The 26896-nt window shown below is 37.2% G+C and overlaps 1 protein-coding gene across 11 annotated transcripts in view; it reads right to left on the bottom strand.

Annotated features, from left to right (window-relative positions):
* Nucleotides 1-26896, bottom strand: part of slc7a2 (solute carrier family 7 member 2) — a 277877-nt gene that overhangs the window by 156938 nt on the left and 94043 nt on the right. Inside the window, exons 3-6 of one of the 11 annotated variants that reach the window (XM_028802059.2) lie at nt 21744-21831; nt 21566-21654; nt 21428-21464; nt 14598-14772 (exon numbers count right to left, since the gene is read on the bottom strand). The exons of 7 other annotated variants lie outside the window; for them this stretch is intronic. The gene's annotated coding sequence lies outside the window, so the exon portion shown is untranslated. Of the gene's footprint in view, nt 1-12570; nt 12594-14597; nt 14773-21427; nt 21465-21565; nt 21655-21743; nt 21832-26896 lie in introns of those variants that run through there. 3 more of the 11 variants (XM_028802061.2, XM_028802062.2, XM_051928289.1) reach the window with 3 other exon arrangements.

The raw sequence follows: 26896 nt of genomic DNA, 5'->3' as shown, positions 1-26896 counted from the left end.
CTCCTTTCCCCAGAAACTTATTCTTATGGTCTATGCTGAGCAAGTCCTTTCTCCTACCATAATCATAGTTATCTGTTTAAAAAAGGTTGCTAAACAAAGGTTAACAAATAACTGAGAAAATGAAAAGGGAAAAATAACGTTAATTAATGGGATATGTCTTTCTTATTACCTTTCAATAGACTGTCTATGTCACCTGATGGTCAAAACAGGAAGGTTCTCCAGAAAAGACAAAAGCTATCAGGCAATTACCCCAATCCAGGGATGGCACTCTATTTCAAACCATAATTTCTTACAGGTCTTCACTTTTTGTGCCATAGTGAGAATGAAGACACACAGGAGATAAAAAAGACATATCAATTTTCAGCTCTCTCAAAATAGTACTCCTGTAGTTTTAATTTTGGAAGAGAACATTTCATTTCTATTTTAAGAATTGAGTGACAAGGAAAACTGTCTCAGACAGTTGCCAAAGGTGTCAAAATTCAAAGTTACTTTTAATTTTGTTTACCTCCATCTTGTACATGTAGACAGAGAAAAAATATGAGGAATTGGTCAATCATGCTTTGAGATTCCTTTCAAATAATACAAGTGACCCTTTAAATCAGCTTTCTGTGTTTCCCATTCACCTTGAACATTACTTATTTTTCTCTTTTAGCTCCCTGTCTCTTCTTGTGAATGTCTTACTCTAAACTATAACTGGAATCGGGACTTTCAGTAATCAACTCTTTTTAAAAAATGTGTGTGTGTGTGTGTGTGTGTGTAGAACTTCATTATGTTATTCTAAAATACTGTAAGTCTGCTCTACTCCTGCCAATGTCTATGTTATTCTTTTAATTAATATGAGAATGTATAACACAATGAGCCTCTTTTTATTATTAAGTATCTCTTAGCCTTGGGTATGTTTTTTTTGTGTGGTTTTAAATTACAAACTGTGGCGGATGGCCGGGCGCCTCCACGCTGGAAGGACTGGGGGAGCAAGCATGGCCAGAGTGTTACCTCCCCCGGAGCGCTAGATGGCAGCCCCCCTGGGTTGCAGTGGTGCCTAGGATTAACGCAGGGCTTCAAAGGAGTTGGAGTTTGGTGCAGCCCTTTTGGGATCGTGGGTGCTGCCAGGGGGTGCTGCAGCTGCTGCTGAGCCTTGGAGAGCAGCTCTTCTGCCACACTCGGAAGTGCTGCCGGAATTTGGTCAACAAGCACCTGGAGCTCTTCTGGGTGCCTTAAAAAAGGAGTCAGCAGTCACTACTCAGGAGCCAGAGTCAAAAGTAGGGAAACAAAGCTTGCCGAGGAGTGGAGGAAAACAAAGAGGAAACGAACATAAAGAGAAGAAAAGAAAGAGAGTGTGTTGCTTTTGGGACTGTGTTGTTGTGCGTGTGGGAGAGACGGGGAAGACATTTCCCACAAGGGAAAAGAAAAATAAAATCTATGTGCTTGGACTTGTGCCTCCTGCGTCTGTCTGTGTCAGTTTGGGTGGCTGGTACTCTCCCTACTGGTGTCACAAAGCCTTAACTCTTTCTGTGATATACAGTGTATGGGATTGATTGCATTTCTGATTGGACTGACTGTTTTGTTTGTCAGTGTTTGCCATCTTATAAGTTATTTTGAAATGAAAATTTTTAAAAATAAATTAAATTAAATACAAAAATACAGAAGGCTTATCCCATGAATTCAAAGATTCATGGGGATTCAAACTTTGGTGTTTGGAATGAAGCTGGAATTTGTGCATGGGGCTGACAAGTAGTAAGACACATCTTTGCACACAATAGTTTATAACCAGACTCTTTTCATCAGAGTGATCTCTTTGTACAGCAAAGCTGTCTTACAAGAGTGGCCTCAGGTTTGTGTAGGAATACTCTCGGATACCTGACTACCTTGCAGTCACAGTTTATGCTGGTGATGAAATTTGTTTTCACACTGTGACTTTGAGAATAGGAGAGGAGAATGTCATTATTGGAGTGTTTGTGCCAAAGATCTATTTGAATGGTTAAAGAATGTGGGTTTGGTAATTGAAAAGAACAGCTTACGGGAGACATCGTCTCACTGAGAGACTTCAATGCTCACAAGAGGAATGAAGATGAAATGTGGAAAGGCATGAATATGAAGAAGGGCTGGTCTGATCTGATTAAAATGTCAATGTAATTGGATTTTCCAGAAATCAGTTTAGGATTATGTCCAAAATTCCTCTGGAACAACTTCTCTCATTTCTCAAGGGGAGGTCAGGCAGATAGCATATAAATAGTCCCTTTCAAGACCTAAGAAGTTGTGGTGACAGTCAAAAAAAGGTCATTCGCCTAGAACAGTACCTGTAGAACAACTCTTTGTTTTCACATATATATTATTGTGGGAATTTTTCATTTTTTTAGGATGGAATTGGAGAAGGCATACTCTAGGGCAGGGGCTCCTAAACATTTTTAAGCCAAGGCACAAAAAATGTAGCACCACCTGGTTAGGGCCTCCCACTAGATAAACCTGGGCATGATACTGGATCTTGGTTTCAGCTAACAGAAGTCCCTTAGCATTACTTTTGACACAGCAGGTGCTTAACTGTAGCAGACTAACAAATATTTGATCAAATATAACATGATAACATTTTTTTTCTTGAGGCAGCACCTCCAGGAATTTAAATATTTTGAATTATCACCATTTTTGATCTAAACTTGTTAAGCACTGAACACTTAGACACAGCTAAAGGTGATATTTCTTTAACCACAGCTTTATGTGTGTTGGGAATTTTATCAGAGTTCTATAAGATAATTACATTACTGATTATGGGCCTGTTTTTTAATTTTACATATGTATGTCAAATAGTTTTTAATGAGTTATTTTTAATTAAACAGTAGTGTGAGTTGATATGGAATAAAAAAAAGGATTTCAGTAGATTAAATTTAAAAACGTTGATAAGAATAGTAATAAATAGTATACCAAAGATAAATAAATAATGAACACTTACTGTACATAAGAAAGATATATAATTAAGAAAGGTAAAATTAGAATTCACAGGGTTTCGGATAATCTTCAAGGGGTCAGCTTCATTTCAGACTATTCTCTAAATATTCAATCATGCTGTATCTTTTTTCTTTGTTTTTATATGAGCAAAGAATGCTTTTTTTTACTTAGGAAAGAATGGAAAGACTAGATGGTGAAAGGTTGCCAAATTCAGCTCTAATTTTAGATAGAGCAACAGTAATAATTTTTGGCTGTTTTCATTTAGAAAATTATATAATTTATATTTGTTAAAGCTGCTATTGTAGGTTTTTTGGAGAGTGTCAGTGTTGTAATTAAGAATGCTTAGCTTCCAAACAAAGATAAGTGCACAGTTAATAGGCTATCTTAAGAAGCCTGTACAAAATAGCCTTACATTTCATACCTTAATGTATGTTAATCTGCAATCAGGCCTGAATGTGTTTTGTTTTTAACACAAAGAACAAAGAACTGTGAATAAAACATTAACAGATTTTATTAACTAATATCAAGAAATCATATGAATAAATATGAAGCTTTTCTCATTTTCACCCAATGAACTGAGCTTGACCCAAGTCTTACAGTCCTACAGTATACTAGACTATTATTGGCCAGTTAAGTTAGTGACTAATCTTGTAGCTCTATAAATAAAATATAAAAAAAGAAAAAAACTTTCAGTCTGATGTCTTGCAATGTTTATCTAGCCTTGATGAAAGAGGCCATAAGCCTTTTCCCACAGTTTACATGTGTTTCATCTTTTGCTTTACTAGTAAAGGCACATTATTTACGTGATTATGAGGCATAGCCAGGCTAAAGAAAGAAAAAAATTGAACTTTAAACAGTGAAAAAACTAGTAACAAAAATTGTAAATAGTGTGAAAACTTTGTTCTGATATATCACATTTTCTAAACTCACTTATCCAGAGCAGGGTAGCAGGGTAGCAAGTAGCAGGGAAGTTGATATGGTAAATTTAAATGGAAACTAATAGAACTTCAAACATTAATGTCTCATTGTAAAGTAATATGGGAAAAAAAGACTTTTTATCTTTTACATGTACATCTTTGAACATATGAGAGTAACAGAGTAAATACCCCTTGCCTAAGCCTAGGTAAAGAAATAATTCACAGAAAATTTCAGTATCATTTTTTACCCTCAGAAATACAGTATCTAAGAGTTACGCTCAAATTGCATTTTTTGGTCAAATTGATTAGCTTTTCTTTTTTTCTCCCTCTCATATAAGAGTAAGTGTTTTAGTGAAACTCAATGATTTACAGTTACAGACCACAAAGAGACAATTAGAGTTTAATGTTATTTCATGAAAAACATAAAATACTCTGGTTTATTAAAGGAAATAATTAAAACCCCATGTTTAAACAATTTTCTACTCATTTACATTGTAAGCCATATACCCACTCAAAGGCAGACTATTGATGTTACAGGCATAAAGTCTCCGGTAATAAGACCTATACTGCCAGTCAAGTTAAAATTAACATGTGCTACGTAGTCAGATCACTTCTTAAAGTAACAAATAACCTAACACAATACTTACTTTACTGAAGTAAAAATATCTGCATTACTTAAAGAAAAAAACAGATATGTGTTACTACTGTGTTTCCTCGAAAATAAGACCTATCTCGAAAATAAGCCCTAGCATGATTTTTCAGGATGCTAGTAATATAAGCCCTACTCTGAAAATGAGCCCTAGTTACGATCCGGCGCAGGCGCCTTTGGGTGAGCGATAAATGTGTACCGCTACCGTATGTACACAGATGAACAGGAAATAATACCAGTATTTTGACCCCCCCAACAAGATGAGTGCAAAGAGAAAGAGCTATTCTGTCAAGTACAAGAAAGGAATTGTGGAGCAGTCCCAGGGCAAAAACTTACTGCTTTCTGCAAAGAGAAGTTGGATATGGACAAGGACAACAGGTGCTCATTTAAGGAAAGCTCTGTTGATAGACATGAGAGATTGGGGCCAATTGTTCTAAAGGAAATGGAGTTGCAAGAAATTCATAATGGAATTTGGGGTTTAGAGAGTTATGATGATGTTCCAGAAGATGATGACATGACTGTATTTGAATAAATGTAGATTTTTGTTCAAGAATACTAGGGGGTTGTGCCCCTGGCTTGCTTTGTGTGCCAGCCACTTTTGTGTCTCTGCCGCTCGCGTTGTGAAGGTGGGGCTGAACGCAAGCTGCGCGGTCGGATCAGCCGCTGTCTTACTGCTGCTGAGCTGTGTCTTCTGCTTGTCGCACTGCGTGTCGATCATTTAAAAGCCTGTGGGGCAGCTGTCCTTTTGTCTCACTGCCTTGTCTTGTGGGTTGTTAAAGTGTCTCCAAGAAAATCACGTATCGTCTCCTTCCAAGAGTTTTTTTTATAATAGTGAGAAATGTAGATTTTTGTTCAAGAATAAATGTAGATTGTTGTTCATGGAAAAACTAGACATCCCCTGAAAATAAGCCCTAGCGCATCTTTTGGAGGATAAATTAATATAAGACCTTGTCTTATTTTCGGGGAAACACGGTATGAAAGAATATTCTGGCAATTCAAAAAAAAATGCATTAAGTATTTCATTGTTTCACAAACGCATTGCCTGATGCTGTCGGTGTAACATCATGCACGAGCTCTCGCAGTCTGGCAACATCTAGTAAGGAAGAGGTATAGTACACGCATAGCGTGCAATCACATGCCAAGAAAGTTAGAGTTATGCATTAATTCAGCATGTGCTGAAGGGTAAATTTAAATCTACCCAATTAAGAGTCACTGGGGGCCAATTATCATCATAGCAGCACTATGTATAAGGCAAGAAACAAATGCAATAGTCAGTACACTGATTCCTTGCAAGGCTCAATGTAACAACTAATCAGAAAAGAGTTTGCAGTAACAGAAACCTATTAATAGTGTCAGTTTAGTTTTGTTCTAGTTACTTGCTACAGACATGTTGAAACAGTGTGATCTGGTGGTGCAATGGCCAGTGTTCATCTCTTAAATCTTCAGGGGCTCACACTGGGGATGGATAAAGGGTAGGGATGCACCGATACCACTTTTTTGGAAAACGAGTACAAGTACGAGTACTTGCATTTCAGTACTCGCCGATACCGAGTACTTAATAAAAACATGATTAGGTATACCCCATGTATGGAGCATTTCCTCAAACACATGCGCTATAGCCTGGCTGGTGTGCGAGCCGCGGAATTGTTTCGCATGTAATATGGCTCGTTGCGGCGTGAAACTCTCGTCTATCCACTGGGAGGTTAGGGCTAATTAGCGACACGGGGCTAACACTGCTTGTCCAAATATCCGTGGTGAAACTAAACGCAGAGGAGGCTTGCAGTAGGCTGTGGATATGTTTTTTCACGGAGTCGTGTAGTTTAGGCAGCTCCGTGTCAGTCATGTAGCGGCGGCTTGGGACATCATATCTGGGCTCCAGAACATGGAGGAGACGCAGGAATCCCACATTTTCTACCTCCGAGATTGGCTGGTCACTCAATGCAATGTACTCGATAATTGCCTGTGTTATTTTCACAGTACGTGGATTGTCTCTGGACATTTTCTCTCGTCTTGCAAGAGTTTGCTGCAGCGTGGGTTGTGTTGGTTTAGAAGCGTGGGTAAACTCTTTGTACTCGTTGTCGTGTTGGGATTTTAGGTGCTTGATTAAATTACTTGTGTTAAATGCGCTACCTTTTGAGCCTCCTCTGGACAATTTCGCTGAGCACAATTTGCAGTCCGCCTTTGTTTTGTCGTCTTCATTCACTTTGAAATAGTTCCACACGGCTGACATGTCTCGCCTCGCCTTCTCCCGCTCTGAGCTGCAGCCGGGGCCTGGGGGCGGGCACTCGGCGCCTGTGATTAACCCCTTACACGCCGCTCAAACATAGACATTTCTCAGACCGTGGTATCGGTCCCCCGGTATCGGGGGACTTTTAACGAGTACGAGTACTGTAGAAAATGTGGTATCGAGGCCGATACCAGATACTGGAATCGGTATCGGTGCATCCCTAATAAAGGGTATGGATGTTATTTACATCATGGCACATTAAGGACTAAACATACTCTGTTTCTACGTTCATACATAAGCTTAGGAACAATATAGTTAATAAATGCTAGCCATTGAAATGTGAAGTTTGTTGTATAACAAGCAAGGAACCTAAGTTACTTTTAAAAGTAACATTCTGCAGCACTGTTGGAAATTCTATAAATTACAGGGTTGCAGTTCTATAGATCAGGGATGTGCCCCATTGAATGAAACCACCACAAAAGCATGAATTTGTTTATTAGCTCTGTAATGCCATTGTTTCTTTTTGCACTGATAAACTTACTCACCAAGACACATATGCCTTTGGCTTCAGATGTGCTGAATTCCCAGAGGAAACATAAGCATTTATGAGAAATGTTTGAAATTTGTTGGCATGTATTGTGTATACAGAATGTCCTTGAGAAGTGCCCACCACTGTAGCACATAACCTAAGTTCTTGTGTAATTAAATCAGCTTAAATTGCAGCTTTTTAGAGTGTGGATCTGCATTTACCATTTTTGACATGTTACACATTTTTTGACATAATTAAAGCACAGCTCATCTAAATACCCAGCTAATCTCAATCTCTACATTTTTGACAGTCTTCCTACCAGGAAAGTGTATTTCCCATCTCCTAACTTCAAAATTCACTTCGACAACCCACTTAGACACAAAAGAAAGACTAAACAGTCACCAGTCTTACTTGTTCATCCCTACTGCATCTTCAAAAAAGAAAGCATACACTTGATCTCATATGTTCAGACATCCTCAAAACACGGCATTCCCTTAAAGCACCATCACGTGCAACTAAAAAAGTAAAAAGATTTCCCCTGTAACTCTGCTTTAGGATCCTAAATACTGCATACTATTTAAACTGTTCAGTTGTACCTTATGATAACAATAGTTTGTGCAGTTTTAGCTTAACTGTTTTAAGTCAAGGAGTGCGTGGACAGCCATCTCGAGTGTGGTTGAGAATAAACCCCAACAGCAGGCAGCTCGCTGCAATGGAAAGTGCAAGATTGGAGGTGAAACCCAGCTGGAAAAATCCTACGTTTCTATTCCAGTTGGGAGGAAAAATTAATGGAGGGGGAAGGGGCGACTGGAATCTAAGAGCATTTGATCCCCCTCAGTGAGAGGTGTCAGTGCTATAAACGGGTTCACCTGGAATTTACAGTACAGAAGGGCAGTTCTGCCCTTGGGTGCTGTAGGGGATGCTGCCTGGGAGAGGACCTCCCTGTCATGGGCATCTACAGTGTGGCCTTTTAATGTTTCTATCATGCAGTGCCATGGCATCAGAAGTGCTACTGGGTTCAGCATCCCTCACTTGGAGAGTTAAAGTTGGAAAAGAACAGGATAAGTTTTGCCTGTTAGAGTGTAAAGGGAGATAACTGGATTTGTCTTCTGGAATTGTGACTTTGCAATTGTGTCTGGAGTCTTGGGCTCCGGGGTGCTCTGTACTGGTCACACTGTTTCTGGAGTGAATAAAAAAGACAACTAACCACCCTTATGAGAAAGAAATATACAGAAACTGTATTGAAATACACTGGAATTGTACAGTAGTATTACCTCTGTGACTGAAATGGGCAAGTGATCTGGAAAACTGTATAGGTTCCTTTTAACTAAATTTCTAATTTGAAAATAGTGGAAAAATTGTGTTGCTGGAAAGTTACATTTGAAGTGTAATTGTTAATAAGATGCAAACACATTGTCTATATACAGTTCTCTAAGTGTCTTAATCCCGAACATTTTCCAAAGATTAAATACTGAGTACGTTTGAAAAGGTTGAAAAAGGTTATTATTGTGGAAAGAAGCAACAGATAAAAGCTTGTCCACATTTAATTGCCTCCTGCATTGATTTCATACGATTGGTGGAAAACTGAATTATTGATCTATTGACAAAAGTATTTATTGGAGTGCAAAACAGGGCAAATTAATAAGTAGAGCTAGATTTTTTCTATTGCTAAGCAGACTGTCATAAATACATACATTTGTGTTTAAAGACTTTAAAGTGTGTATATTTGAAATCCAGTAATAAAATTGAAAGTTAGGTAGTACCATACCACTTTCTACTTTAGATATTTGTAGTGTTGCTTTTTTAAATCTGTGGACCATCTCAAACTCCAAATAAATCAAGTAATAACTGAGTCTAGTTTCTTAAAAAATGATTTATTGATTTATGCAGGGATGCTCTGAAATAGAAATAGAAGCTTAGAAAGGATGTTCATCTTGAAAGTACTGATTCTGCAAATTTTATCTTAAATACTTAAATTGTTTTTCATGGAATGAATGGATAGGTGCCCAGTCTAGTAATGGGGTATGTTTCAAAGTTCAATGGAAAAAATAAACTTTTATTCAAATTAATTTTGAGTCCAGGTGTCTTTTGAAATTCTATCACTGCACTAAGGACTAATGGTAAACATATTTATGGGTCTGATATATAAAGTACCATATCATATGCGTATAGTTATATTTTCTGTTTGGGCGCTTCTCTGATATATTTCACAAGTGAATAGCCAATGGCTCAACGGCTATTGCAAAATGCAATGGTGATAGAGGGCACCCTTGTCAAGTACTACATTCTAGTCTAATGTAGTCTGAGTTTGTGCTGTTAGTGTAAAATAAGGCTTCTAAACTAGTAATTTTATTCATGTAGATATATTTTGGCCAAACCTGATTTTGTGCAATGTGGTAAACAGATAGTCCAATTCATTAGTCAAAGCATATTCTGCGTCGAAAGATCATTTTAAAGCTAAGAGTCTGACTTTTATGAATCTGTTTTGATCTTGTGATATTACTGAAGGAAGCACTTTCTCAGTCCTTCTAGCTAAAGGTTTGCAGAGTACCTTAACATCATGGATGTTTTTTTTTAGAAAAGCAGTAATTAATGCTTGGTGAAAAGTTTGATGTACTGGTGAGAGGAAGGAATATTCTTTTGAAACTGAATTTAAGAAGCTCCATGGGTCAAATGAATTATGATCCTTTACAAACTATGTGATTGTCTTTGCGGTATAAGATGTTATTGTCACAGTAGCTGATGCCAGGGATTGTAGTGAAATGCTTTGTTACACAACTTCAAGAAAAATATAAATGTTATATATATAACAAAAAAACACCAACACATAAAAAATTTCTGGCTTGAGTAAGAGGTGGTACTTAGTCCATCATAGGGTGGTAGGAGGCATTAAGATGGTCAGATCTGCTCAGTTGTACTGATGGTTTTCAGTTAAAGGCATTGACATTAGAATAGAACAGGTACAACTTGTTGTGTCCACAAATGAAACACGCTAATTGAAGTTTGCTTGTTCCAATGTTTCCCTAGTTACATCACCAGCATACTATGGTTACAATAATTCACTCATGGAAAATTAATACAAACTGAAACATTTCTGTTCCTGAGTTAATAAACATTAATCAGAGTGATGTAATGTATCACTATAAGCAGTACCATTGGCAAATTCAGTCAGTATTTCAATGCTCTCCCAAAGAAGAAGAAAAACAGCTAAAAATACTGATTCTAACATCTTTTAAAACATGCACAGGAGTCATATTGTGTCTGTGCAATGTAAAGAAAAATCTGCTTGCAAACTTGATCAATCATTAATATAACACTTTTGACACAATTACAACCTCTTTTTTTCATTTTTGGTCACTTTTACAGTTGCTATAATGTAGTATATTTTATAAAATGTACTTCTATATGCATAATCATTATGTAATCAAAAGTGAGAAGTAGATTTAACACAAGTGTATACAGGGGTTTGTATAACCCAGACACTGGGGATGCACACACCAGTGTGTTTCTTTGTGCCGGTCCCAATCCCAGATAAATGGGGAGTGTTATGTCAGGAAGGGCATCCGGTGTAAAATTTTCCCAGATCCATATTTGGACAATAATACAGATTTATATACCAGCTCGGTTGAGGCGCGGGTTAACAATGGCCGCCACCAGTACTGTTAGCCAACAGGGTGCTGGCAGAAATTGGGCTACTGTTGACCAAAGAAAGAGAAGAAGAGGGGGTAGACGTGTCCAAAGACAGGAGGAGAGGAGGAAGGAAAACAGAGTGGAACTGAGGGCAGGAACTTTTAATGTTGGCAGTATGACTGGTAAGGAGAGAGTTAGCTAATGTGATGGACAGAAGGAAGACTGATATACTGTGCATGCAAAAGACTCAATGGAAGGGAGTAAGGCCAGGTGGATCGGGAGGTGAATTCAAATTGTTCTATCATGGTGTTGATGGGAGGAGAAATGGGGTAAGTGGTTATTCTAAAGGAATAGTATGTCAAGAGTGTTTTGGAGGTGAAAAGATTGTCAGACAGAGTGACGATTATGAAGCTGGAAATTGAAGGTGTGATGATGAATGTTTTTAGTGCATATGCCCCACAAGTTGGGTGTGCAATGGATGAGAAAGAAGATTTCTGGAGTGAGCTGGATGAAGTGATGGACAGTGTACCCAAAGGACACAGAGTGGTGGATTTCAATGGACCATGTTGGTGAAGGGAAAAGATGAGATGATGAGGTGACGGGTAGGTATGTTGTCAAGGTGAGGAATGAAGAAGATCAGATGATAGTGGATTTTGCAAAAAGGATGTACATTGCTGTGGTGAATACATATGTTAAGAAGAGGGAGGAACACGGGGTGACGTACAAGAATGGAGGAAGATCACAGGTAGATTATATCCTATGCAAGAGGGCCAATCTTAAGGAAACTGAAGACTGCAAAGAGGTGGCAGGGGAAAGTGTAGTTAGGCAGATTAGGATGGTGGTCTGTAGGAGGACGTTGGAGATCAAGAAGAGGAGGAGAGTGAGCGCAGAGCCAAAGATCAAACAGTGGAAGTTGAAAAAGGAAGACTGCAATGTTGAGTTCAGGGAGAAGGTAAGACAGGCACTGAGTGGAACTGAAGTGTTACCAGACTGCTGGGCAACAACAGCAGAAGTAGTAAGGGTGACAGTAACAAGGGCGCTTGGCGTGACATCTGGACAGAGGAAGAAGTTGGCGAAGAAGAAGTGGGATAGTCAGAGAGATGTAGAAAGTAGACAAAGAGTACAAGGAGATAAGGTGTAAGGTGAAGAGAGAGGTGGCAAAGGCTAAAGAAAAGGCATATGATGAGTTCTATGAGAGGTTAGATACTAAGGAGGTAGAAAAGCACCTGTACAGACAGAGGGACCAAGCTGGGAAAGATTATACAGCAGGGTGAAAAAAGAATAAAGATGGAAACGATACAAGTGAGGAGGGTGTGTTGAGTAGATGGATAGAGTACTTTATATACTGAGTATAAGAGTACTATATATATATTCTATGTTTATATGAACCATATTTACATGTGCATAACCTTTTATATATAAATGTATGAAACCAATTCTAATTGCTTTTGGTAACACTGTAGAAGGGGGAACAATTAGAACATAAAGTATACAGAAGACGCTATATAAAGTATAAAATACACATCGGTCAGCACATCATTTTAGTAATATGCATTCCATTTGGACACAACAGCTCGGCTCTCCTTTTTTCAGGAAACTGTTTAATATCTTACCCTAGGTTTATTGTATCTGGACTGTACTATTTATTATAAGGTATCTCAACTTAATCCTCACTCACCATTGCCAGGGGGTCTCTTTTTGTTTTGGGAGTGCCCCGTCTCTTGGCATCTCAGAGAACTGGAACTCTACATAAAGTCTGGTCTAGCTTCACTTGGGAAGGCAAGATGGGGGAGAGATGGGGGAAAGAGAACAAGATAGTATTTATGTTATTCTTTTTATGAGCCAACATAATAGCATGCTCATTAGCCGTACTACTTGACAATAACAATATGAAATCAGTGTTAAAGGTAAATTGTGAAATAACAGATTGCTTGTACATAAGATTGCAAAATGTTCCCAGACATTCAGAAGCAGAATTTCTCGAACCAAGAATTGAACTTTGTAAGCTGGAATACCAAAGGCCTCAGAGACAATCTAAAAGAAAAACATCTTCTCCCACATCACAGGCCTAAAGTTTAAGACAGAATTTTTACAGGAGGCTCACTAAATGTTGTGTGGTAGGTGCAACAACATGCTGTAGTCAGCGCATACTCCTCACTAAATAAGTAAGGACCAGTTTCAACTGCAATGAGACTGGATCAGTCAAAAATTTAATTCCAGCTATATAAAGAAAACCAGAGGTGTGGGAATTTTAATACATATGGCTATCCCATTTTCTGTATCCAATAATTCAAATTTTATAACTCCTTGTAACTCACTAAAAGTAGTTCAAGTATGTAGCTCCATCAGCATACATAGGCTGCAACTTACTCTACTCTGACACAATGTGTACATTTATTTTGATTTTCAGGAATAGCTATGCTTGTTCCTTTGCCTACTATAAGTACTCAAATTGAACAATAAAATACGTACAATAATTAATGTTATAAAAGGACCCAGGTTTGCAGGGTAAACTACAAAGAATCCTATTACATTCCACAGGATGGACACCCAGCACTTCTAGGAGTCAGATGGAAACCTAGAGACAAATGCTCACTCAATGTACTGAAGGGGTAAGAGGAACTAGATTGGAAGATGGTCTAGACTCTACAGCAATAAGAAGCAGAGAAACTGGATCGAATAAGTGGACTACCTGCACTGGTATCAGACAGGGACACAATTGTGTGTAGGAAAGACTGCTGTGGCAATAGTGTATTAATTTGTGCAATTACAGTAGGTGCATGCCTTACTCCATTTGTTGAATATTCCCATCTGTATTTATTTCTGGATTGCAGAAGACATAATTTCCTTTATTTTGGATTCTTCTGGTATTATGTTGGAATCTGCTCTATAGCATCCCTGTAAGGTCACTCTTCATTTAATTCTGAGATTACATAACTTGCCTATATCTGTTTATCTGTTGTTGGCAAAAAATTAAATCAAAGTGATTAAATTAAAATTCTTGGATAACCTAACCTTTAGGTTTAAGATGACCTAAGCTTTACTAAACAATCAGTATTGTCCAGAAAATGAAATGTGAACAATAGATTAAGCTTCCCCAAAATGTAGCCACATATGTTTTCATAAGGAATTTTAATATTATTTTTAATATTTTTGTAAACTTTTAAGAAAAGTCCTTTTACAATAATAACTTGTAGAATGAGAGAACAGAAAGGGCAGCTTCGGCCAGACTGGTTATTTGAAGAGGAGTAAGATCGTGGGCTTTGAAGCGGTTCTGGTGAAGCCCATGTAGGCTGAGTGATGATCAAGGGAGTAGACATGGACAAAGAGAGACCACAGGAACTAAGAGAAGGCGTGATGATCAAGACATGGCAGCAGTGGGTTGGGTCTTTACACAGGTATGTGAAATTTAATACATTTTTGTACAGTTTGTAGAGATTTAAAAAACAAATAATTTGAGGATGGTTCTACTTGTACAGTATAGTGCACATTAATTACAGATAGCAAAGTACCTCCTATTAACCTGTGTTTCAAAATATAAACAGGAATAAACAAGTGTTATTTTGCTTCCATTAAACAATTCTCTTTCACTGTCAATGATTTCTTTATCTTTTGAAATTGCACATTACATTTATGCATAGTATTTAACAATGTATTTTTCATTATGTGTGGTACTGTCAGTTGCACCAAATTGACTGTTGTTACCATCATCATTTAATTCCCTGGAGCAGTCCATGTCTTCTATATTCTTCAAATTAACTGATTGACTTTCTGCATATGATTGCCTCTCAAATCCAGTGTCTGAAATTTCCTGATCACATTCACATCAACTTGTGTTTGCAGTTCTTGAAGGTTCAATCCTTACAGCACTTTCCTCTGTCTACAATATAGTAAAATAGTTAATAATATATTCTGTCTGTGATCATTTAACAAACAAAACTATAAAATATATACTGTACGTAACAGGTTTAGGTGCCTTACTGTTGTGAAAATAAAAACTTCCTTCTGCCTTTTCTTTTTCTTTTTTTTGGTTTTACAAATAAGGCACTTTTTTATATGGTGGGAAAAATAACATCAAAACATAAACAAATAGATTCAAATAAATCATTATTGAAAGTAAAGAAACAAAAGGTTAACAGTAGACTCATATAAGAAGAATAATTATTTTTCTGCAGCTCATGGGTGGATGATGATTTACCATCAGGATAGAGCTGGCATATGTGAGAAAAAAAGTAATGCAGGTGTTGTACTGAATTCAACCCCCCAATTACCATACCTTTTGCTTGCACACAGTTCACCCAAGCCAAAAGGTATTTTTTTAATCTATCTTAAGGTAAATATACATAAATGTGATTTTACGATTGCTATAGGCTCTTCTAATATTATGACAGAATTAATCAATGTCACTTACATATTTTGCATGTTACTGCTTTGAGCATTAGGCAATATTATTCAACTGTAGCTACAACAGGATTTTAGGATGTTGATAAAACTCCTGCCTAAATGATCTCCAGCTCCCCCCTTATCTCCAAACTGGATGGAGAGAATCACATCAGATTTAATCTGCCTCTACTGACTGACCACTAGATTATGATCCTAGAAATGTGTCAATCCTACCTAAAAGTAGCTCTGTTGCAGCTACAGTTATGAAATTTGAAATGTCGAGTCCTTTCTCAATAGCATCATAATTTTCCACACACTACACATACATAAGTTACTTGTACATCATATCACCGCCCCTCAATCTAATGTTCTAGTGTTTGTTGGTTTAAATTTCCATGTGAGACCACCCCCTTGCTTATTTTATATTGATATAAAATTACGTGATGTTTATAGATTGTCAATAAATGCACTTGACACCCTAGAGCCAGTATGGGAGGGGTGTTGGGGGGTCTTAATCAGCAGGCTGTAACTCATTTTCTCAATTATGCAGATAATACAGAAAAGCTAAAAATAATGGTCACCAAAGCGTATAGTTGGAGGATGGACAATATTCATAAAAAATTCCTCATCACAGCACAAAACTCACAGTAAAGCACAGGCACAAAATAATATAATAGTGTGATAAATGTCATATCAGATCTGGAGAACACTCACAAAAATACCTTCACAACACTCCGAAGGAATAGAGTATGGAGGAAACTAGCAGCATCATTATTTAATGCATACTGTCCAAACCGGCAGCCGAGTGATGTCTTAATAAGAGACACTGACTCTGCGTCTTTTGACTAAAAACTAATAGTTAAATGTATGCTGATCCATATTTTTGTAGTTCTTATATTATGCAATTAAAATATTTCCATGCATTGCTCGTCTTTTTCTGTGGCATTGAGTTAACTATATTTGAATCAGTATCATATTATATTACTGTCCAAATATAAATTTAAAAAATGGTTTGGCTTTGAGGCACACTGAAACAGCGATAACTCCCAATACCAGAAATATATACTAAGACCAGATCAGCACGGGATTTTCCCCAGCATAAAGCATACTGTAACTGACCCATTGTGTCTTTCCTATAATTCACTAGAAATTAATCACAAAAAAGCACATACATAGTCAATGACATTTGGGATGAATAAAACTCAGGTAAGGACATGTGAGTAGTGTTTATATGGGTGGTATTTTCTGCAAGAAAGGAAATGAAAATTAAAATTAAAAAATTAAAATTAGAAAATAAAAATGCACTGTGGTGGGTTGGCACCCTGCCCAGGCTTGTTTCCTGCCTTGTGCCCTGTGTTGGCTGGGATTGGCTCCAGCAGACCCCCGTGACCCTGTGTTCGGATTCAGCGGGTTAGAAAATGGATGGATGGATGGAAATAAAAATGCAATCTCTCTTTTGCCATTTATTTTTCAAATTACTGCTCAAGAATTCTGCAAATATTTAAAATAAAATGAAATAACACCATTTTCAATTTAATTTTCAGCTTGAACAGCAGTGAAGCTGCAAAAATGAAAAATAAAACAGAAATAAGCACTGATGTCACATGGTGCTTACTGAATTTTCATTTTCCACTTTGCATTTTCATTTTCAAGTTCAAGTATTTTAATTAGTGTGGGTCAATGGGTGGGGCTTTGCACCTAGATTTCCCACAATTCTTTGTTCTTCATAGCTGTAGCCTCTTCAATCGATAGAATACTTCTCACTTCAAATGTGTGCAAGTTATGTGACTTTGATCTTTTCTCCTCTGTACTGCAAGCTTCAAGCAAAACCATCTCACAAAATCCGAAGACCATACATAATTGTAGCTCTGTAGTAATTAATGTGCTATTTAATTATAATATTTAACATAACAAAAATTACCCTTTATTACGTCATAATTTACATTTATTTACACTGAAGTGAAAATGGGATGCTTCATATTATTGTTTCATTATATAAAAAATGTACCTCTCTACAATTTTCACCACCTCCTCCTCTTAAAGTTATGTCCCATTCCCCTGTAGTTGATTGATGACTTGATTGGACTCCTTATTGTCATAAAGTTTTAAAATTGGATGATACAGTAGTATTTTTTTTACTTTTATTTCATTACTTTTTAAAATAAGGTGATACATTAGTAATTACTTTATTCACTATGAAGACCTTCCAAAATTCATAACTTTCATTTCATTCATGGTTCTTTTTCCATGATTTATACAATTCTTTTTTAATCCACCTCATTAAGAAATATATGATTAACAAATATGAATATGAACATTATCTATCAATTAATTTCATATTTATAAACAAAAAGAATTAAATTTAAACAAACCAGACTCAATTTTCTGACCATTCTAGAAATGAACACATCATTCCAAAAATATAATTGCAAAATATGCTTGAATAGAAAGAGCATCACAGATGCAATGTTTGCTCTGAGGGTGTTGATAGAGAAATATAGAGAAGGTCAGAAGGAGTTTCATTGTCTTTGTGGACCTGGACAAACCTTATGACAGGATGCCTCGAGAGGAGCTGCGGTATTGTATGAGGAAGTCAGGAGTGGCAGAGAAGTACGTAAGGGTTGTACAGAATATGAAAGAGGGAAGTGCGACAGTGATGAGGTCTACGGTAGGAGTGATGGATGCATTCAACGTGGAGGTGGGATTACATCAGGGATGAGCTCTGAGCCCTTTCTTATTTGCAATTGTGATGGACAGGTTGACAGACGAGATTAGACAGGAGTCCCCTTGGACTATGATGTTTGCTGATGACATCGTGATATGTAGCGAGAGTAAGTACGGAGCAGGTTGAAGAGACCCTGGAGAGGTGGGGATATGCTCTAGAGAGGAGAGGAATGAAGGTCAGTAGGAATGGGACAAAATGCATGTGTGTGAATGAGAGGAAAGTCAGTGCTATGGTGAAGATGCAGGGAGTAGAGTTGGCGAAGGTGGATGAGTTTAAACAATTGGGAGCAACAGTTCAGAGTTAGGGGGATTGTGGAAGAGACATGAAAAAGAGAGTGTAGGCAGGATGGAATGGGTGGAGAAGAGTGTCAGGAGTAATTTGTGACAGACAGTTATCAGCAAGAGTGAAAGGGAAGGTTTACAGGACGGTAGTACGACCAGCTTTATTATATGGGTTGGAGACAGTGGCACTGACCAGAAAGCAGGAGACAGAGGCGGAAGTGACAAAGTTAAAGATGCTAAGATTTGCATTGGGTGTGACGAGGATGGACAGGATTAGAAAGGAGTACATTAGAGGGAAGACAAAGTTAGAGAGGCGAGATTGTGTTGGTTTGGACATGTGCAGAGGAGAGATGCTGGATATATTGGAAAAAGGATGTTAAAGATAGAGCTGCCATGCAACAGAAGAAGAGGAAGGCCTAAGAGAAGGTTTATGGAAATGTTTTAAGAAAGGACATGCTGGTGATGGGTGTAACAGAGCAAGATGCAGAAAACAGGAAGATATGGAACAAGATGATCCGCTGTAGCAAACCTGAATGGGAGCAGCAGAAAGAAGAAGGTGCAAAAATATTTTTTAATTGCATTATTTTTATATCGTTTCATATTATCTTTATATTTGTATGTGTATGTGATCAGATAATTGTTTTATTGAAATTACCTTCATCACGACTGTAATGTCTATAGCTAATCAATCATAATAATCTTACCATTATCATTAGGATATTAAGAGTTGTACACAGTATATGAAATTACATTTATAGCAGAATTGCTAGTTTTACAATTATTACTGTTATTAAAGTTTTACTCTGCTGGCCTAGCTCTCTTTCTCATGGGTGGGGGTTGATTTGTTTCAAACCTAGTTTTGTTAAACTTTACTTGCTTGTATGGAATGTTATTTGATTTTAATAAAATCAATAAAATGTTAAAAAAAGAATTGTTAGTTTTACTTTGTGTATGTAATGATTAGAATCATTTAACTTCTTTTAAGGTCAAAATGATTAAATCATTAAAGTTATATTTCTTGATTGAATCGTCTGTTGTTTTGGTGACTTGATTGTTTAGGAGAGTGAGACAAGAATTAAGTGTGTGTGTAAGAACCATTTGTTAGTTAGTAACGTTATGTTAAATTGACAGAAGTACTTTCTTAGTTATGTTAAAATGTATGCCTAAATATATTAGAGCACAGACAATGCTCTAACCCTCACTTTCACCCCCCTAAACCTCACAAGTTAAATGAAATATTCTAATTATTCCTTGTCCCTCTGACTACAGATTACCCTCAGTTTATGATCTGCCTTGCAGTTGAGAAGGCATACTATAACATACATACATATAGAACATTCTGAATGTATTAAGTGAAGCCTATTTAAGTTTGCCATAGAGAAACAGCACTATTTTTAAGTATCAAAAGTAACTGAAGTTTAACATGAAAAAGCTAAGATTGTAGAAGAAACTTTTTGTAGAAGAAACTCATGCTGGGTCCTACCTTGTGAACTCAGTTGCTGGTCAATTTTTTGAACCTGGTAAAGAAGCAGCTACAGTGGGGAATCTGATCACATACATCCATCCATCCATTTTCCAACCCGCTGAATCCGAACACAGGGTCACAGGGGTCTGCTGGAGCCAATCCCAGCCAACACAGGGCACAAGGCAGGAACCAATCCCGGGCAGGGTGCCAACCCACCACAGTGATCACTTACAGTATGCATAAATGTTTTATTGTGAAAAAAAGTACGGAGGTGAAAAGTTCAAATTCACGTGACAGTGAGCATAGAGCTGAGGAGACTACGTGCCAGTAAAGCAGCGGGTCCAGATGGAGTATCGCCACAACTGCTGAAGGTCTGTGCATCGGAGCTGGGGGGTCCTCTACAGCGGATCTTCAACCTGAGCCTGGAACAGGGGAGAGTCCCGAGTGGATGATAAATTAGACTGGACTGCCAATACTGATGCGCTGTGCAAGAAAGGACAGAGCCGGCTATACTTCCTTAGAAGGCTGGTGTCCTTCAACATCTGCAATAAGATGCTGCAGATGTTCTATCAGACAGTTGTGGCGAGCGCCCTCTTCTACACGGTGGTGTGCTGGGGAGGCAGCATTAAGAGGAAAGACGCCTCACGCCTGGACAAACTAGGAAGGCAGGCTCTATTGTTGGCATGGAGCTGGACAGTTTAACATCTGTGGCAGAGCGAAGGGCACTCAGCAGGCTCCTATCAATTATGGAGAATTCACTGCATCCACTAAACAGTGTCTTCTCCAGACAGAACAGCAGCTTCAGTGACAGACTGCTGTCACTGCCCTGCTCCACTGACAGATTGAGGAGATCGTTCCTCCCCCAAACTATGCGACTCTTCAATTCCACCCGGGGGGGGGGGGTGTAAACGTTAACATTTAACATTATACAAAGTTATTGTCTGTTTTTCACCTGCATTATTATCATTCTTTAATTTAATATTATTTATTGTATCAGTATGCTGCTGCTGGAGAATGTGAATTTCCCATTGGGATTAATAAAGTATCTATCTATCTATCTATCTATCTATCTATCTATCTATCTATCTATCTATCTATCTATCTATCTATCTATCTACAACTATGAAGACACAGAATTGTGGGAAATTGATGTGCTAAGCCCCACAAATTGACCCAGGCTAATTAAAATATATTTACATATTGAGAGTTTCCATCCATCCATTATCCAACCCGCTATATCCTAACTACAGGGTCATGGCCGTCTGCTGGAGCCAATATATTGAGAATTTGAAAATGAAAATGCAAAGTGGAAAATGAAAATTCATTGAGCAGCAAGTGGCTCCAGTGCTTATTTGCATTTTACTTTTCATTTTTGAAAATTGTTATTTCATTTTATTTTTAATCGTTGCAGCATTTTTGCATGTAGAATTGGAAAAAATAAATGGCAACGGAGAGATTGCACTTTCATTTTATAATTTTAATTTTCATTTCCTTTTTTGCAGAAAACATGTCCCATAGTGTCTATGTTATCAGTCTTAGCAGATAACATTAAAGGGGTTACACATTCACTTATCTTTAATTAAAATGTTAGTTCTGAAATTATCAATTTTACAAACTGAAACAAACAATATGAATTTACAAAAAGTTTGAAAAATAAAATAAACATTTTAAAAAAGCATACCTGTGTGTTTTCCTGTCCTATTCAAATCTCTATACTGCTAAAGAAAAACAATGACACAGTTATAAATATAATTCTACTAAAGAAAATATTAAATTATATATATAGTAATTACAATAATATTTTATATTAGTACAATACCAGTGTGTAATCTTTGTGTCCATGATATTATTGCTCTGTCCAGTATTTCTTTGGAGGACCTGATATAAATGTATGACCATGTTCTTTTTCTGCAATTAAGAATGAACATACAATTGTAAATACTAACCGTATGCTGATTTAACAAACATGAAATATGTTGCAATGTGTATAGTCTCACCTGTTACTATCATCCGTATCAAAGGTCTTTGAAACTTTCAATGCAGAGTAACACTTCGACGGAAACTGTCTTCCTTCGTGGATGATTCCTGTTTACATACAATGCCATACCCACTGCCTATAAGTGGATTATTTTTCTTCTTCAAAAACAAAATTAAAAAAACTATAATACTAAAATTATGTAATTTAATGCAGTTATTTAAATATTATAAATACAGGCTGAATTGTTTAAAAATATTACTCACCCTTCCCCACAAAGAACAGTTTAATCTGCAATTGGCTGAATCATAAAGTACCTAATGGTGAAGTGCAGAAACTAAGTTTGAGCGACCATTATAAAAAACTTCAGGTCTGAAGAGCACTTCTGAAAAGGTACATTAGTTTTTTGTATGGTACTGATAGTTTGTTTCATTTAACTTTTATTATTATTTATTTTTAAAGACAGGAACAGAAAACTAGTTGTTTAGTTGTCACTTGTAAACATGTTCATAAAAAAGTGCAAACTTTAACATGAAAAATGTTGATATTTAAATGGAAGTGTCTGTTGGGGCACAATGTGGTAAGAGCTGTAGCTTTACAAATCCAGTGTGAAATGAAGATGAAAGAAGACATTGTAAAAGAGTAGTTAATGATGGAAAAATGTGATGTGTTTCATACATTAGATGTTTTAGGTGCAGTGCACAAGGAGTTCAATTATCCTAATTTTCTAGAAATTCCAACATTCTCCAACTGTTTAGAAATACAGAATCCAAGTTGCACCATCCTGCCACTTCATCAACAACTTTTTCCAGGCTGAGTTCAGACTTTCAGTAAGAATAAAATGGATGACATGCTCAGAAACACTTTATACAATTTTTTAGTCTTATACAACCTCAATGTATGTTTTTAGTAATTTATAAGTTGGGAAGATTGCGTTTCTAATAAACAGCTCCAATATTCCTACATCACTTAAAATTTTTTATTTGTTTAGTTGATGTTGTCCCTGGTCGTGGTGTTACCACCGTGTCAAAGAACACTGAAGCACAAACGTCGAGCACTTCTTTTGCTAGAACCTTGCTACTCGGACTGTTTCCAAAAATAAATTTCATGGCAGTAAGGAAAGTAGAAATCCTTGGATCAAACAAAATGAAATACCAATATTAGTAAAAAAAGTACAGTAAAATATTAGTTTTTTGCTGTACTGTACATCATAAGCTCAATTGTTCTTAATTTAATATACTGTTATTTAATGTTGTATGAAAGTGGCTCTTTCTTAAACATTTTGTATTGCAGCTTGATGTTTTCTGATATTTCAAGAAAAACAAATGTAAAAAATTACAGTGCCAGCAATTTGTTAAATGTATATCTCTTTAATATTTTTTGGAGATGAATAAAGCTACTCTTAGGTTAAGATTTTTAACTATAAATACTTTATAACCTGAAATACAGTATTAGGGCATCTGACCTTAAGTACATTTTCTATTACTTGAAAATTGTAGATTGTCATGTAGCATATTAAAATTCAAAGCAACAAGTGACTACTATAGAATTTAAAATGAAAGCTCCGCGTATCAAAACCCAAGAGTGTTAAAGGATTAAAAAGCTCTTTATGAACAGTTTATTTATTAAATAAACTACTTTTAACTATAAATTCTAAACTACTTTTAACTATAAATTATAAACCAAGTACTGTACTACTGACAGAACCTTGCAAGATACAATCTTATTACTTGTACTAGTTTAATATATGGTTTAATATTTGTGTTGTGTTACCGTGTGTTTTCATCTAGAATGTACCTTCATATAAGAATCACCTATGAGATGTCTACTGGATTATATTTTTAATGCAAAATTAATATATATTTTTAAGTATACTGCGATATACATGACAAATATCTTGAAATACAGGTAAAATTCTGTTATAACAAACTCCCAGGGACCTAAAAAATATTTCGTTGTAATGAATATTTTGTTGTAATGAGATTCTGTATTTGTTACTATAGTGCTTTCTTTAATTTGTATCCAGGCGTTTGCAATCATTTCAATAACTTCTTTCGCGTTACTTTTAATCTCCTCCTGACTACAAGTTATGCTGACGAGAATTTTTCTCAGCATTTCCTTGCGATAATACACTTTCAGGGTGCGAATGATGCCCAAATCCAATGGCTGAAGCGCTGCCGTGCAATTGGGTGGGAGGAATTCAAAGTGAACATTATTTGAATGTGGAAGCATGTTGTGGGCAGCACAGTTATCAGTCAGGAACCGAATCATTATTTCTTCTTCATATTGTGAGGTTTCTGAACTCTTTTGAGACCCCCCCACTCCCCACCCAATGGGAACGACACGCTGAACTGCGTCCTGAAGCACGATTGCAGCGTCTGTGTAAGATTGTTTGTCTGTTGCTGGGGGAGGGCAATAGGAGGCTCACATTGCTGCATTGAGGTGCCACAGAAGCAAATCATAAAAGATCGGGGTCGTGCTATAAGTTCCTGTCTTGCACCCCAAAACACGAGGCTTAGTCTCAGTACTTTATTCAGCTTGAAGCAGGAACCAGCTTTATTCAGCTTGAAGCAGGAACGGCACAGTTATTTATTGTAGCGTGATCTGCCACTCTACTATACACAGACATACTGTAGCAGTCAGGCAGGATCGTGGCCAGGTCAGTGATCAAGTAATCCTGTTACAGTATCTGCATTTACAATTTACGTGCTCCTAACCTTGCATCACCCATCGAGATCTTTTCTGTTTACTTTGGCGGAGAGACGCAGCATATCTGTGAGCCTGCTGCCCCGTATAGACGCGGAGATCGCACTTCGGGATGTTCTTCGGCATGCTGTCTAGTTGGGGGAGGTCCCAAGAGAGTTTACAAACCTCACATTTTCTTGAATGAGTGCCGCATTAATAGGAATGTTTCTTGAACGAGAATCACTGAACCACATAAAAACGGCTTTTTCAACGTCTTCAAATGCAGCAGTTCACATACGTTTGGAACCCGAGATTTTTCTACTTTTTTTGCTCTGTCTTTCAAAAAAGTTGACAGTGTTGATGGCGAAATTCCGAATTCACTAGCAATGTCTTTTTTCTTTTTACAGCAATTGAGAGCTGCAAAAAATTGAAGTTTTTTTTTTTCTAATATGAACTGTTATCGTTTTTTCGTGTCTGCCGTTTCTATAGGAGGGTGACAATGAGTTAAATTCCAATGGAAGTTTTTCAAATGTTGACGAGCAATAAGTAAAAGGTATCACTGAAAACCACCGAAAACAAAAAATGCAAAAAAAAAAAAAAAACAGTACGAGGAAAGTTAGAAAACTGAAAAAAATGACAGTGTTTCTGTTTGGGGATCGTTGTGCACAACTGAGCTGCGGCCACAGAACTAACTGCTCTGTGGGTGATTCATTCAGGCATTTCAAGGTCTTTTGTGCACTTCGATATAATGAAAGTATCTGCTGAATGTACTTCATAGTAACGATATTTCTATAGACTCGTGTCATATGGGGAAACTGTCGGGACCATAAAAATACGTCGTTATAATGAAAATGTCGTTGTAAAGGTATTCATTATAATGGAATTTTACCTGTATATGCTGTAAAATATATTGTCCAGTATAACTACCATTTATAGTACACTAGCAAAATACTGCGCTTTGCAGCGGAGAAGTAGTATGTTAAAGAAGTTATGAAAAAGAAAAGGAAACATTTTAAAAATAACTTAACATGATTGTCAATGTAATTGTCGTGGGCTTATTTTAGTATTGAAAGTGAATTTGATCATTGTAAAGAGTTTAATTTATGATTGTAAATATTGTGTATGAGAAATGCACATTTTTAGGATGTAAGGATCTCTTTGTAAACGATGTTTGCAGTTCTGCCCTTGGGCAGTAAAATGACCAAGCTGTCTGCTGAGCTTACTCTTGACCATGCAACGTACGGCTGGCCATGAGAGAGGCAATCTTGTGTCAAGTCAATGCCGACCTTTTTTAGAGTCTGGCCTTGTGACTTATTTATTGTCATAGCAAAGCAGACCCTTACTGGAAATTGGAGGCGTTTGAATTGGAATGGGAGGTCAGAGGGTATGAGAGGGATGCAAGAATAAATACAGTCTCCCCTGAGCCAGTTGCACTGAAGACAGTTGCCTCAATGAGGTTCTTGTGCAGAGATTTGATCTGAAGCCTGGTGCCATTACAAAGCATATTAACATAGCTGGTGCGCTGACCTTCAAAAGTAGAATATGCGGAAGCATGCCCGGAGGATTAAGAGTGTGAAGAAACTCTACCGAATAGTGCACTGCGTTCTCTAGTTCTACAACAGAGTCAACAGACTTATATGTTTTTGTTTCGGAAGTTAGTTGGTGAAGTAAAATGGTGTTTATATGTGAAGTCATGTCATTTTTTGGTGTTAAAATAGCTTTCTCCCTCAACCATGAGATCTCCTTTTCATTCAGATTTCGTAGGCTGCGGTAAACATTTTCAATAAGGGTTTGTAAGGTATTCTCCAGGAGACAGGGATTGTTAGGAACATTGATTTTACAGTTCTGCTCAATTAAATTGCCATCACCTATTTTGATGAAGAGAGCAGCAAACTCTCTGTTTTTTTTGTCGCAGTTCAAGTAAGCCCTCATGTTTATTCTTAAGGTAAGAACGTTGGTCCTAGGCCATAGGTATGAAGACTTCAGACATGCTGGCAGGTGCAATCTCGAGGCATGGAAACCACTGGGTATGGGTCAGTGAAATTGTGATTGACAGTGATCACCGGAATAGACATGTTATTCGGGGTAAACTAGTACCCATTCAGAAAGAAAGTACAAAGGAAGGTGAGAAACGGTGTAGCAGGGAATGAAAAGCAGAAGTCAGCACCAGGAAGACATACATTAGCAAGTAAGGAAGCCCAACAATGACAGCCTTGAAGCGGTGGAGTAAAAGAAAAGGCAACAGTCACAAGGAGGAAGATGTGAGGAAGTAAGGAAACCCAACAATGTCAGACTTGAAGCGGTGGAGTAAATGAAAAGGCAGGAGTCACTAGCAGGAAAACATGAAGCAAGGCTAACAATAACAGGCTTGAAGCGGTGGAGTAAAGAAGAAGTGAGCAGAGAGCACGACGAACAGCTGAGGAAAGTAAGGAAGCGAGTTAGGAGGCACATGAGCGCAGGATGTTGTTAATGTATATAGGCAGGGAGTCA

Source organism: Erpetoichthys calabaricus, chromosome 5 (assembly GCF_900747795.2).
Source record: "Erpetoichthys calabaricus chromosome 5, fErpCal1.3, whole genome shotgun sequence".
NCBI classification, from domain to species: Eukaryota; Metazoa; Chordata; class Cladistia; order Polypteriformes; family Polypteridae; genus Erpetoichthys; species Erpetoichthys calabaricus.
This window is presented reverse-complemented; position numbering and strand designations above follow the sequence as displayed.